Source organism: Bos indicus, chromosome 8, assembly GCF_029378745.1.
Source record: "Bos indicus isolate NIAB-ARS_2022 breed Sahiwal x Tharparkar chromosome 8, NIAB-ARS_B.indTharparkar_mat_pri_1.0, whole genome shotgun sequence".
Classification (NCBI taxonomy): domain Eukaryota; kingdom Metazoa; phylum Chordata; class Mammalia; order Artiodactyla; family Bovidae; genus Bos; species Bos indicus.
The window spans coordinates 62,071,827-62,085,426 of record NC_091767.1 but is presented as its reverse complement, the minus strand read 5'-3'; the positions used below and the strand labels follow the sequence as shown (position 1 = coordinate 62,085,426).

Sequence of the window (13,600 nt, the reverse complement as noted above, 5' to 3'; positions counted from 1 at the left end):
GCCTACCAGGTTCCTCTGTCCATGGGATTTTCCAGGCAAGAATGCTGGAGTGGGTTGCCATTTCCTACTCCAGGGGATCTTCCCGACACAGGGATCAAACCCAGGTCTCCCGCATTGTAGGCAGACACTTTACCGTCTGAGCCACCAGGGAAGTCCTGTATGTATCAGTGTAGCAGCTGGATGGAATAGGAGAGGCATAATGCAGAGGTTCTCTGGAAAGACCAAGTGACAACAGAAGTAGAAGCTGCACCAACAATCAGAGTAAATTTGTGTATCAGCATACACACCCTAGGCTACAGGGGAGGGGAAGAAGCCAAGAGTGAGTCAGGGGCAGGAAATGAGGTCTGCATAAAACTTGGCAAAGGAGAGTTTGCCTTAGAAGACAAGTCTATCAAAGTAGAGAAAGAATGAAGAACAATATCTCAGAAGCCCCATGAACGAGACTGGCGTGTGAAAGAAATCACATGTGATAAATCAGCATACATCAGAGCTGGCAGGAGCACTCAAAACAGTTCAATTCTGCATCCCCACTGCATGGATTGGGAAACCAAGATCCAAAGAACATGAAGGGCTTGTCTGGGTTCTCTAGTAAGTCCATGGCGGAGCTTTGTCTAGAATCAAGAACTCCTGCCTTCAAATCCCACAGTTAACCCCCTCCCATAGTTTCTCTGGCTAGTGTGTGGCTCCACCTTGCCAGAAAAAAGGACAAGAGCCACAGGGACCACAGGAAGCTGCCTGGAATCTAGCTCCTGTGAGGCAGATAGGAAGCTGTGGTATCAGGGAGTGTCACTCTACTGAGAGTTCAGTGAGGGTGGAGCTAGAGCAAAGTCAGTGAAGGCAGAAAGAAAAGATAGGGAGAGGGATATTTTGAAAGAAAAGTTAGCAGGATTAAGTGAATGATGCTCCAAGAATAAAGAAAACAAAAACTGGGCATTCAAAAGCTCTGGTGATATTAGATTCATGTGGGAAGTCATCATCTTAGTGAACAAGTCCAGATTACAGGTGACTCACAAAGTGAGGAGACTAGAGGGCTGGAGAGCATGGAAGACAGAAGGGTTTATTTGGAGTGAAATTATGAGCTTGGTTTGGATTGACTGAGTCTAAGTGACGGTAGAACCCCAAAGCTAATTTTTTGAGCACTTACTCTGTCATGAGCACATGAAGGTTTTAAGCCTCATGAAACTCCTTGAGGCAGTATAATTATTATCCTTATTGGATAGATGAGAAACTGAGAAATGGAGCTGTAAATAAACTTGTCCAAGATTCCCCAGCTTGTAAATGTCCAAGCCAGATATCAAACCCAGGTCTGGCTGACTCCAAAGCTTACTCTCATTATCACTGCATTCCAACTTCATCATGGAAGAGCTACAGAGAGGAGAGAGTTGAAGAAGACTAGATACATTTGGAGAGAGGAGAAAGAGAAAAGTGAGAGTATGGCAAACCCCAAGCAAGACAATGAGCCCAGTAAAGAGTCAAAGAGGAGCAGAAAGAGGTAGAGGGAGAATAAATAGAGTCTTTGTCACAGAAGCCAAAGCTGGAGGAAGTTTTCAGCCAAATGTCCAGACAAATCTTGAAGTTAATCCAAAGTGTCTCGTGTGAAAATGTGCTGTGACCACAGAGGAATCTTGGGTAACAATAAATCCCAATATTTGTAGGTGCCTGGGTTGCCTGCAAGACTCAGAAGGGAGAGTCAGAATGCAGATGAGAGCTCTAGTTAGGGCAGGGCTAAAACAATCAGATATACAAAGGCATATCAGGAAACATGCCCTGACACACTCCAGGGAATAGCAGAAACAAATTCTGAGGATGGGGGGAAAATCTGATTTCCAGAGTTGCTTTTTGTTTTATTAGGTATGTCCAGTTTTCAATAACAACAAAAAAATAGAAGATATGCAAAGAAAAAGAGAGACTGTGTCATATAGTGAAGCATATGATACAATATGCTTCAATTGAAAAGCAATCAATAGAAACTCTACCTGAGGAAACCCAGTTATTTTAACTTAGCTTTTTAATTATGTTCATGGAGAAGGAAATGGCAACCCACTCCAGTACTCTTGCCCGGAAAATTCCATGGATGGAGGAGCCTGGTAGGCTACAGTCTATGAGGTCGCAAAGAGTTGGACACGACTGAGCGACTTGACTTTCTTTCTTTCTATAGTTCCTTTTGGAGAAGGAAATGGCAACCCACTCCAGTGTTCTTGCCTGGAGAATCCCACGGACAGAGAGGCCTGGTGGGCTACAGTCTATGGGGTTGCAAAGAGTCGGACACGACTAAGCAACTAACACACACACACACAATTATGTTCAAAGAAGGCAAAGAAACAATATCTAAAGAATTAAATAAAAGAATGAGAATAATGTCTCAGCAAATAGAGAATAACAATAAAGAGATAGAAATTATAAAGACACACCAAATCGAAATTTGAGGTTGAAAAGTATTAACACTATAACCAAAATAAAAACATTTACTAAAGGAACTCAACAGTGGAATTGAGCAGGCAGAAGTAAGAATCAGCAAACTTGCAGTTAGGTCAATTGAGATGATTCAACTGAAGAAGAGAAATTTTTTTAAAGTGAATTAAAAAAGAGCGAGTCACCTTGTGAACTGCCGCTGCCACGGAAGATGAGTGCAGGCATGTGAGTTGGAGATCTAGCAGTCCCTCACCATGAGGACTTTACCACGAGCACAGGCTCTAGGTCCAGGGGCTTAAATAGTTGCCACTTGTGGGCTTAGTTGCCCCGGGGCCTGTAGAATCTTCCTGCAGCAGGTATTTTTACGGTGTCCCTGCATTGGCAGGCGGATTCTCGATCACTGAACCACCAAATAAATCCAGAAGTTTTAACTTACATTTCTTTTAGCCTAAAGCACCAAAGGGAAAAAGTGTAAGACAAGAAAAAAGTCATCCATACATACAGTAAAAAAGCAACTCAAAGGCCCACAAACAAGAAAAAAAAGGGAAAACTGAAGAATGAAAAGGTGTTGGATCTCAACCTTATTGGTGAAAAACTGCAGTCGTTTCAAAACCATCTTGAACCTCAAAAAAGTGGGATATTCAAAGAGAGATGCTTGTGAATTAACTGAAAGGTATTTGAATCGATTCAGTAGCGAGCTGCAGCAGATTGAGTTACAGAGCTGCATCAAGGACTGGCGGCGGGGGCAGGGTGGGGGGGCGGCACTGCTCGCAGGAGGCAGTCATCAAGCAGACCCTGGAGCGAGAGCAGCAGCAGTACCAAGGCTATAGCCTCGAGATTCCAGACATTTATTTATTTATTTTTAAATGTAATACTGTTTATTTAGCTTCAAAAACATTTCAACATTCTAAACATACAAAAAAAAAAAATAACAACATTGCAGATCGTGTTTAGTACAGAAGGTTCTTGAACTTCCACTGGTGCAGTGGCTCTTGGCTTTGCTGACAATGAACAGCTCTACAGTTTGTTTAAAAAAAAAAAAAACACACACCAGTTTAAAACTACCGCACTTCAACTAAAAAGGATCCAAAACACTTCTCATGCTTGCTGACCACCGCCACCACCCCCCCACCCCCCACCCCCACCCCGCCTTTTCCACAGCTAAGAATGGCAGCAGGATGCTATGTCACCGTATACAAAAACAAGACAACCTGAAGCTAAATGGATGCCCACTGCAGTGTCCACAGGTCCAGCCCCACAGTGCAGGCTCTGAGCTACCGCCCCTCCAGAAGGCATTGCCCCCACAGCCTCCATACCAAGCAAGGAGCATCAAGAGTGTGTCTCGGTTGCTTTGTTCTTTTTACAGACTATAGATATGTACTGTTGGGAACTCGGGATTTCTAGCCAATGACCATAGAATTAACACACCACCTTAGAAATTTTTTTTTTAATGCCAGAAACATCTTTAAATGCCTTGTCACACCAACAGCAATGTGCACAGAGTGAGGAGAACACAAGAGCCTTTTCACCTTAAAAATGTTTGGAAATATGCACAACTTTGAAACAGTTTCCAGGTGCTCTGGATACCCATGGCCACTTAATGTAAACCACTGACAATTGCTAGAGCACCTTGAGAGACTACAAATGATCATGATCCAACTGGGTAATTAAACATAATGAGGGCAACAGACACCTCTTGGATGAGAAGTGTGTCAATCAAGGCACTCCCTACTCTAAGGTATTCACAAGGAGACAGATCAACAGGTTTGTTTGTTTGTTTTAATTCACCCTCTCCCTCCTCCTCCTCTTCTTCATCTTCCTCTTCCACCTTTTTCCGGGCAACTTTAGCAGGACCCTTGGCACCATCAAACTTCCCTTTAGACTTAGAGTCGGCGACATCCTTCTCATACTTCAGCTTCCGCTGCCTTGTTGATGTATGGCTGCTTCTCACTGTCACTTTAAGTTATTCCACATCTCACCCAGCTTCTTTGCCACATCTCCAATAGAGAAGCCAGGGTTTGTAGACTTGATCTTGGGGTGGAATTCAGAGCAGAATAGGAAAAATCCAGACGGTGGTCTCTTGGGGGCATTAGGGTCCTTCTTCCTGCCTCCCTTAGCTGATCCGTAATCCTTCATTTCCTGATCATAGCGCACTTTATCTGCCTTTGCCATTTCATCGAATTTCGACTTCTCTTTCCCTGACGTGGTCTTCCACCTCTCAGAGCATTTCTTGGAAAATTCAGCAAAATTGACAGGGACCTCTGGGTTTTTCTTCTTATGTTCCTCTCTGCATGTCTGCACAAAGAAGGCATGAGCAGACATCTTGCCTTTGGTTTCTTGGGATCACCTTTAGCCATCTTGACTGTATTATTTGCTAGTCTGGGCAGCTCCACAGCCTTGCGCTAGCTGCCTCCATGAGAGCCGCCTCTCCAGACATTTTAAATGCAGATAATCTGAAAACTTTTAGGAAATAGGATTTTTATCTGAAGAAATTGCCAAACATTAAAATGAGAAAAAGTCTTCATGGTGAGAGCCTGAAAGCCTTCTCTCAAAATAAGGATTTTCTCTTAATATTTCCCAGCATTGTAATGGAGTTTTTAGCCAGGGCGATTAGACAAGAATAAGAAATAAAAGACATCCAGACTGGAAAGAAAGAAGTAAAACTATCAGATGGCTGGTCTTATATAAAGAAAATTTTAAGACATTCACAGACACACACTTTTAGACTAATAAATTCAGCAAGATTGTGGGATACAAGATCGATATACAAAATACTGTTCTGTTTCTGTATACTAGCAATGAAGAATCCAAAAATGAAATTCAGAAAACAATTCCATGTGCAGTTGTACTGAAAGAATAAACCATTTAGGAATAAATTCAAGACAGAAATTTAAGATCCACACACTGAAATTCTAAAACATCATTAAAAGAAATTAAGAGCTAAATAAATACAAAGAATCTCATGTTCATGAACTTAAAATAGCAATATTCTTCAAATTAATCTATAGATTCAACTCAATCCCTACCAAAATCTAGCTGGATTGTTTGTTTGTTTTTAAGAAACTATCTAATCCTTAAATTCATAGAGAAATGTAAGAGATCCAGAACAGACAAAACAATTTTGCAAAGGAAGAAAAATGTTAGAGGACTTATACTTCCTAATTTTAAAATTTATTACAAAGCTATACTAATCAAGACGACTTGGATCTAGTATAAGAGTAGACCTATTGGTCAATAGAATAGAATTGAGAGTTCAGATATAAACCCATATATTTATAATCAGTTGATTTTCCTCAGGACAGTTCAATGGGGAAAAAAATAGTTTTCTCAACAAATGGTCCTCGAACAAGATCTCCAAATGTAAGAGAATGAAGTTGGACCTCTCTCTCACACCACATACAAAAATTAACTCATAATGGACTAAATATCTAAATGTAAAAGCTAAAACAATAAAACAATTATAATAAAATACGGGTGTATATCTTCATGACCTTGTATTAGATAGTGATTGCTTAGAATGGCACCTAAAACACAAGCCACAAAAGAAAAATAACAAATTAGAATTCATCAAACTTAAAAATGTTTGCTTCTCAAAGGATAGTATCAAGAAACTAAAGAGATAAGCCACAGAATGGGAGAAAATATTTGCAAATCCTGTATCTGATAAAGGTCTAGTATCCAGAATTTTTAAAGAACTTTTAAAACTCAGCAATAAAAAGATAAATATCCCAAACAAAAAGTGGGTAAAGGAGTTGAAAAAATAAACTTTTCTCTAAAGAAGATATATAAATTGCCAATAAACACATGAATATTATTAATTATTAGGGAAATGCAAATCAAAACTACAGTGAAATACTACTTCATACTCACTCTGTGTGTGTGTGTGTGTGTGTGTGTGTGTGTGTGTGCGTGTGTATTTGAGCACTCACGTGCATTCAGTTGTGTCCTACTCTTTGTGGCCTGCTGGAATGTAGCCTGCCAGGCTCCTCTGGTCCATGGAATTTTCCAGGCAAGAATACTGAGTGTGTTAGCTACTCAGTCGTGTCCAACTCTTTGCGATCCCATGGACTGTAGCCCACTAAACTCCTCTGTCCATTAAATGCTCAAGGCAAGAATACTGGAGTGGGTTGCCGTTCCTTCCCCAGGGGATTTTCCCAACCCAGGGTTCAAACCTGGGTCTCCCACAATGCAGGCAAATTCTTTACCATCTGAGCCCCCAGAGTACTCCCAAAGTGAAGGTGTTAATGGCTCAATCATGTTGACTCTCTGCAACCCCATGGATTGTAGCCTGCCAAGCCCCTCTGGTGAAGGCTATGGTTTTTCCAGTGGTCACGTATGGACTGTGAAGAGAGTTGGACTGTGAAGAAAGCTGAGCGCCGAAGAATTGATGCTTTTGAACTGTGGTGTTGGAGAAGACTCTTGAGAGTCCCTTGGACTGCAAGGAGATCCAACCAGTCCATTCTGAAGGAGATCAGCCCTGGGTGTTCTTTGGAAGGAATGATGCTGAGGCTGAAACTCCAGTAGTTTGGCCACCTCGTGCGAAGAGTTAACTCATTGGAGAAGACTGTGATGCTGGGAGGGATTGGGGGCAGGAGGAAAGGGGGACGACAGAGGATGAGATGGCTGGATGGCATCACCGACTCGATGGACATGAGTTTGAGTGAACTCCGGGAGACGGTGATGGACAGGGAGGCCTGGCGTGCTGCGATTCATGGGGTTGCAAAGAGTCGGACTGGACTGAGTGATTGAACTGAACTGAACTGAAGCCCCTCTGTCCAGGGATTTCCCAGGCAAGAATAGTGGAGTGTGTTGCCGTTCCCTTCTCCAGGGGATCTTCCCCACCCAGGGATTGAACTCAGGTCTTCTGCATTGCAGGCAGATTCTTTACCAACTGAGTCACCAGGGAAGCCCCCAAGAATACTGAAGTGGGTTGCTATTTCCTCCTCCAAGGGATCTTCTTGACACAGGAATCAAACCCACATCTCTTGCATCTCTTGCTTTGGCAGGCAGGTTCTTTACCAGCTGAGCCACTGGAGAAGCCCCTCATACCCACTGTCTTTTCTATTATGACCACTAGAATGGTCATAATAGAAAAGACAGACAATAACAACTGTTGTTGAGGGTGTAGAGAAATCATAAACTTATACATAGATAGTGGGAATGTAAAAGGATACAACTGCCTTAGAAAATAGTTTGGCAGTTTCTTAAATCATTATGCAAAGAGTTACCATATGACCATATACTCTACTCCTGGGTATACTACCTAGAGAAGTGAAAACATATGTTCAGATAAAAACTTTTACATGAATGTTCACTACAATGTTATTCATAATAGCCAAAAAGTAGAAACAACTCAAATGTCCATCAACTGATGAATGGATAAGCAAAATATGGTATATCTATACAATACGATATTGTTCAGCCTTAAAAAGGACTGGATTACTGACTCTTGTTAGAATGCAGTGAACCTTGAACACTTATGCTACATGATAGAAACTAGACACCAAGTACACATTATAGGATTCCATTTCTATGACATGTTCAAAATAGGCAAATCCATAGAGATAGAGAGACTAGTGGTTGCCAGGGGCTAAAGCGAGAGATGAATGGAGAGTGATGGCCTAAAGGGTATAGGGGATGATGAAATGTTCTGGTGAGAGTTGTGCAGTCTGTGAGCCTGCTAAAATCTACTGAATTATACACTTTAAAAGGCTGAATGTTATGGTATGTAAATTATACTTCAATGAGAAAGAGCAGGTAGAACTTTCCAAAACAAATATTGAGTGGTTGCTTAATCCCTCAGAGAACATCAAGAATTCATTTAGATAATCTAGAAAAAAACATTTTACTCAACTATTAAATTATTTTAAACTTATAACTCTGAAACTTAGCTTATGTTGTATTTTGAACTACCTTCTTACAAAGTGATATGTTAATTACAGCTGGATTTATAGAGAAATGTCTGGAAAGTTGTTATCTGAAATATCAACAGTGGTTGCCTTTGGGAGATGGAATCTTGTGTAGTTTTAAATTTATTCTAACGCTTTTATGTATTACTTACATTATATGTATGCATATGTATCAACTTTATAATCACTAAAATCTATAAAGCTCTTTTTGTTTTGGCAAAGGAAAAAAACACTGGCTATGCTGATGAAGTGTTGATAGATAATTTTAAAGATTCTTTCTACTCACATGAAGCCAATAGAATTTTGCTAGTTGATCCCAAGGGGGGAAAATGCCCAATTAGCCAAGTGATCACAATTCAAGAATTATTTTTTGGATAATGAACAAGGACCTGTGCTAAGCCATGCTGTGTGAGAGAGAAGGACATTTAGGCATGGTTACTGCATCCAAGGGTCTTTTGATGCGATAAAGGACCTCAGATATGTAAATAAATGACTGAAAGGAGGCAGAACAGAAGTCTAGCAGAGAGGCGCCTGAGACACTGCAGAGTCCCCGAGGAAGCTGTGATAAGCTGTAGTTCACTACCTCCAGATTCAAAGACAAGACAGCTTTAGAGGTTCGTCTTGAAGGCGAAAGTTGGAGTTCAGTTCAGGGGCAGAAGGGGAGACAAAGCCAGAAGTGAGCATTTAAGAGCCTTACCCGCTTTTCCCAACCCCCGCCCCCCTCACCATCACCACAGCTCCTCCTTCCTGAATCCCTTCTACTTCTGGGCCCTCACGCAGTTGTTCACCTGGAATGCCTTCCCTCCCTCATTACCTCACTGCCTCCTGCTGTTCTGTAAGAATCTGGTATTCTCAGGCTCCTGTCACTCTTCCAAAAGAATTCTCCTTGACTGAGACAGGTTGAGTCCAAGGCCTCCCGCCTGTGCTCTGACAGCATTCTGAGTCTGTCTCTGTCGCCGCACACTACACTCTGCATTGTAATGACCTGTTGAGTATTTGTTTCCTCCACCAGACTGTGAGCTCAGGTGACAGAGGGCTAGGAACCTGGCACAGAGCGCTGGTTGTTACTGAATGGAACACACACCGTGGCTAGTCCAGGAAACAGGAATGGTAGGCACCCCACTCCAGTACTCTTGCCTGGAAAATCCCATGGATGGAGGAGCCTGGAAGGCTGCAGTCCATGGGGTCGCTGAGGGTCGGACACGACTGAGCGACTTCACTTTCACTTTTCACTTTCATGCATTGGAGAAGGAAATGGCAACCCACTCCAGTGTTCTTGCCTGGAGAATCCCAGGGACGGGGGAGCCTGGTGGGCTGCCGTCTATGGGGTCGCACAGAGTCGGACATGACTGAAGCGACTTAGCAGCAGCAACAGCAGCCATGGAGTTCTGTGTGCCCAGTGCACCCTCCCACTCCCTTTATCTAGGAGCCAGCACTGCCCTCCTGGCCTCAGAGTCAGGCCAGCAATGCGAGCTGGGCCAGTTATCACCCCTCATGCCCCAGCTAGTGAGACTCACCCAGGAATATAAGGGGCCTAAGCCAGGCCACTCAGAGTTCCTCCCCCAGGGCAACTGGGAAAAGGTGTACTTTCCCGATTGAGGAGTTCAGCTGACAGTGGCCTTATTGCTTGCCAGGTATAGGAAAACCTATCTGCAGGAGAGAATGACACGTAAGACAAGCAAAAATGAGAGGAAGCAGAAATGGCGTTATGGTAGGTAATGACAGTCTTGGAGACCCTGGTTCCTGTCTTTGAGATTCCCAGAACTGCGCTCATTCAGGCAGATCTTTCTTCATAGACAGGGATCTTTCAATATATACTTCTGTGGGAATAAGCTGGTCAGGCAGGCTGTGTTTCTGTCACTTACAAGAATATCCCTGTCCAATGCTGGGATCCTCAGTAAGACATACAGCTGGAAAGATCAGCAGAGGCCAGGTTGGGGAGGATTCTAAATGCCATATGAGGGGTGTTAGAGTTTATTTGTAGGTACAGTAATGGGTAATGAGTAGTCAGAGCCTCAGGAGATAATACCAACAACACATAAGTTTTTAATTAGAGGGAGAGGGGAAATGGAAGCCCAGTTGGAAATGCAAAGTGAAAACACCCCCATATATCAGCAAGGTCAAGGAGAAAGAAGGTTGAAGAAAACCCTAATTTTGTTATGTAGGAAAGAGCAGCAAGGCTTGTGATAAATGGGAAAGTAAAGGAGAAAGGTGGGCATGTCGAATAAATAGTCATTTCTAAAACACTGCAAACAGCTCCATGTGCAAACATTAGTCACTAATACAAATGAGATCTCTGGGGTTTTATAAACAAGCAAGCCGTTGCCAAGACTCACATCTGGCAGATGATACATCCATCATGTGTAAATACTTCACGTAGCATCGATTACCCTGATCAATTTTAGGCATCTATCATTTTCCAGGCCTGCTACTCAGCACAGGGAAATTACAAAGAAATGGGATGTTCTGATCTTTCTACAGCTGGCTCATAGGAAAACAGTGAATAAATCCATGGCAAAACTCAGGTGGCTTCTGAGGTATAAAGAAAAAAATTGCTATTTTGTTTTTCCATAGAATACTTTCTTAAACTAGGTCAAGAAATCATCATCTTCAAAATTCAGTACAGAAACCATCCTCAACTTGGGAGGGAGAAAGATCAATGACACCCAAGAAACAGGGATAACAGATGCTTAAAACAGGGAGCCACAGTCACTGGACCTGATACAGCAGTATGACATCTACTTAAAGCAAGATAAAGCAAGACTGGAAAGGTGAAAGGTGGAAAGGAGGTTAGGTTTTATCGTGTAGACAAAGGGAAGTCGTAAGAGGTTTTATAAGCAGGAAAAAGACATGGTCAAAACGGTTCAGAAAGAGCCTTTTGTAGGCAGAACAGAAGGCAATAAGGTCCCCGCAAGTGGGGAGAAAATCGACTCAGGATTGTCAGTCAAGAGAGATGATGGGGGTTGGAGCACTGTGTTAGGTGAGTGAGGAGCACTTCAGACAGAGGTGGTGGCTGAGGCCCTGGAGTGGGTGGGAGAGCGTGACTGACATGCCAAAGGGAGAGAAGGCAGCTGATGCTGAACCCTTATTAGGTACCAGCGCTGCTCTGGGCACTTCCTACATACTATCTCATTTAGTCCCTCAAAGCAATGCTGCAGTGGACCTCCTTGGTGGTCCAGTGGTTATTAAGACTCTGCACTTACAACACAAGGGTGCAGGTGTGATTCCTGGTCAGGGAACTAGGATCCCATGTGCTGCAGCCGAAAAATTAAATACAATAATAATAAAAAACAATCCTGCAGGGTAACCATTATTATTTCCAAATTTACAAATAACAGAAAGGAGACTCCGAGAGGTGAAATAGCTTGCCTGAGACCATACAAATTTTGCAGATACAAAAGCCTGCGTCTTTTTGCAAAATGAGACAGCCTCCTGGTGTACATTATTTATCCCTCTCAACTTCCTCAGGTAGGCGCTGAGGCAGAGATTTAAAACTTTACTGACGCTTCCAGCTGGTGAGTGCCCAATACTGGATGGGAGCCCAGGCTCGACCCGCTCCCATTTCCCCTCACTCCCTGCCCAGCTGACCTGTTAAATGAGCCTTTGTTCTGCCACGTTGTGTAGCTCCCTCGTGATCACCGTTAAACCAGAAAGTCTTATTGGGTTTATTTCAAAACGGACCCTAGGAAGGGCCGGGGGGAGGATGTGGAATGGGGATGGCCCTTCCTCCCGCCAGGAGGAGCCTCAGCACCTTTGAAAATAATTCCCCCAAAATCTCCTAAAACCCTAGGTCTCTACCCAGCAGCCCTGGCCTGCCGAGGTAATTTCCAAAGCCCCAGCCTTGAAGGCTCACAAATCCTCCGTTCATGTTCAGACATATAAATTGCATTCGCAGAGAGAACTACGCATCTGGTGGTGTGATCGTGAAGAAGAGAAGATGCTGGAGTTCAAGTGCACACACGTGAGCACACTCGGGGCCTGGCCCATCTCCAGCAGAGCCCAGCAGGAAGGCTGGGCCTCTCCAGCCCTCTCCAGGCTGAGATGAAAGGAGTCCATTTCCCTCCTAAGAGTGTCCTAGGAGTAGGGGAGAGGGATCCTCCTGCACTAACAGACTCACACACAACTTCAGGTGATTGTCACTGGAATTAACAGGTTCACTCAAGAGGCTCAGCCCAGAGCATTTGCTGGTGTGAATGGGGCAAATTTTTCCTGCAGACAGCCCAAAGACTCTGGATTTTTGAATTCCGATGAACAAAATACTTTTCAATCTGTTCACATTTACCTTAAAACCTTGATCTGTTTTAGGCTCTATGCTGGATTCTAAGGACCCAGAGATTGCACCTGAACTCAAATTCTCAGTCCAGGGTGGAAACCAAACAGTGAATGAGGTCAAGGACTTGAAAAGGCCTCTTGGCGGGTCTGGAGGCAAACAGACCTGGGTTCACATCTCAGTCTTCATACTTGCTAGTTGTAAGGTCTTAAGCACGTCATTTCAATAAAGGAGCCTCTGTTTCTTCATCTGGAAGTTAGAATCTATCCAGCAGAGTTGGTATATGGAAGAGAGAGAGAGGATTGGTATAGCACCCAGGATGGAAAAGATGTGCCATATATGCTACTGATTATTAAGAGAAGAGAGTAAATATTTTCAGTCGATAGAATTAGTGAAAGTTTCCTGGAGGAGGTAGTATCTACATAAGATCCTAAAAGATGGATAGATTTTGACCTGGTTTTGAGGGATTAAAGGGAAGAGTACAGGGGCTTTTTAGGGCAGTGAAATTGTTCTGTATGATATAGTAATAGTGGAAACATGTCATCATGCATTTGTCAGAATGTACAGCACAAAGAGTGAACCCTAATGTAAACTATGGACTTAATAATAATGTATCAACATTGGTTCCTTAGTTGTGGGAAAATATATTGCACTAACACAAGATGTAAATAACAGGGGAAACTGGAGGGGGTTGTGTGTGTGTGAGAACTCTGCACTTTCTGATCAATCTTTCTGAAAACCTAAAAAACAAACAAGCAAAAAAAAAAAAGCCAGGAAAGAGAACTTTATACAAAAAGCTGATATAAACAAAGGCCGGGTGGTCATGACATGTGGCTGGAGCATGAAGCACCTGGAGAAGAGTGATCCCAGAAAGGTGGGTTGAATATCGTGTTAAACTGTTTATGCTTTATCCTGAGAGTATGGAGAGATGGTAAATATTTCAAAGTGCTAAAATGATCAGACTGCATTTAAGGATCATCAGTTAAGATTACCCCTGAACAGATACGAA

The 13,600-nt window shown here is 42.9% G+C and overlaps 2 pseudogenes; one reads left to right on the top strand and one right to left on the bottom strand.

Moving 5' to 3' along the window:
• Positions 1–960: 960 nt before the first annotated feature.
• On the top strand, positions 961–9,920 carry LOC109562522 (translation machinery-associated protein 16-like; annotated as a pseudogene).
• LOC109562699 (high mobility group protein B3 pseudogene) lies at positions 4,061–4,769 on the bottom strand (annotated as a pseudogene).
• Positions 9,921–13,600: the final 3,680 nt, after the last annotated feature.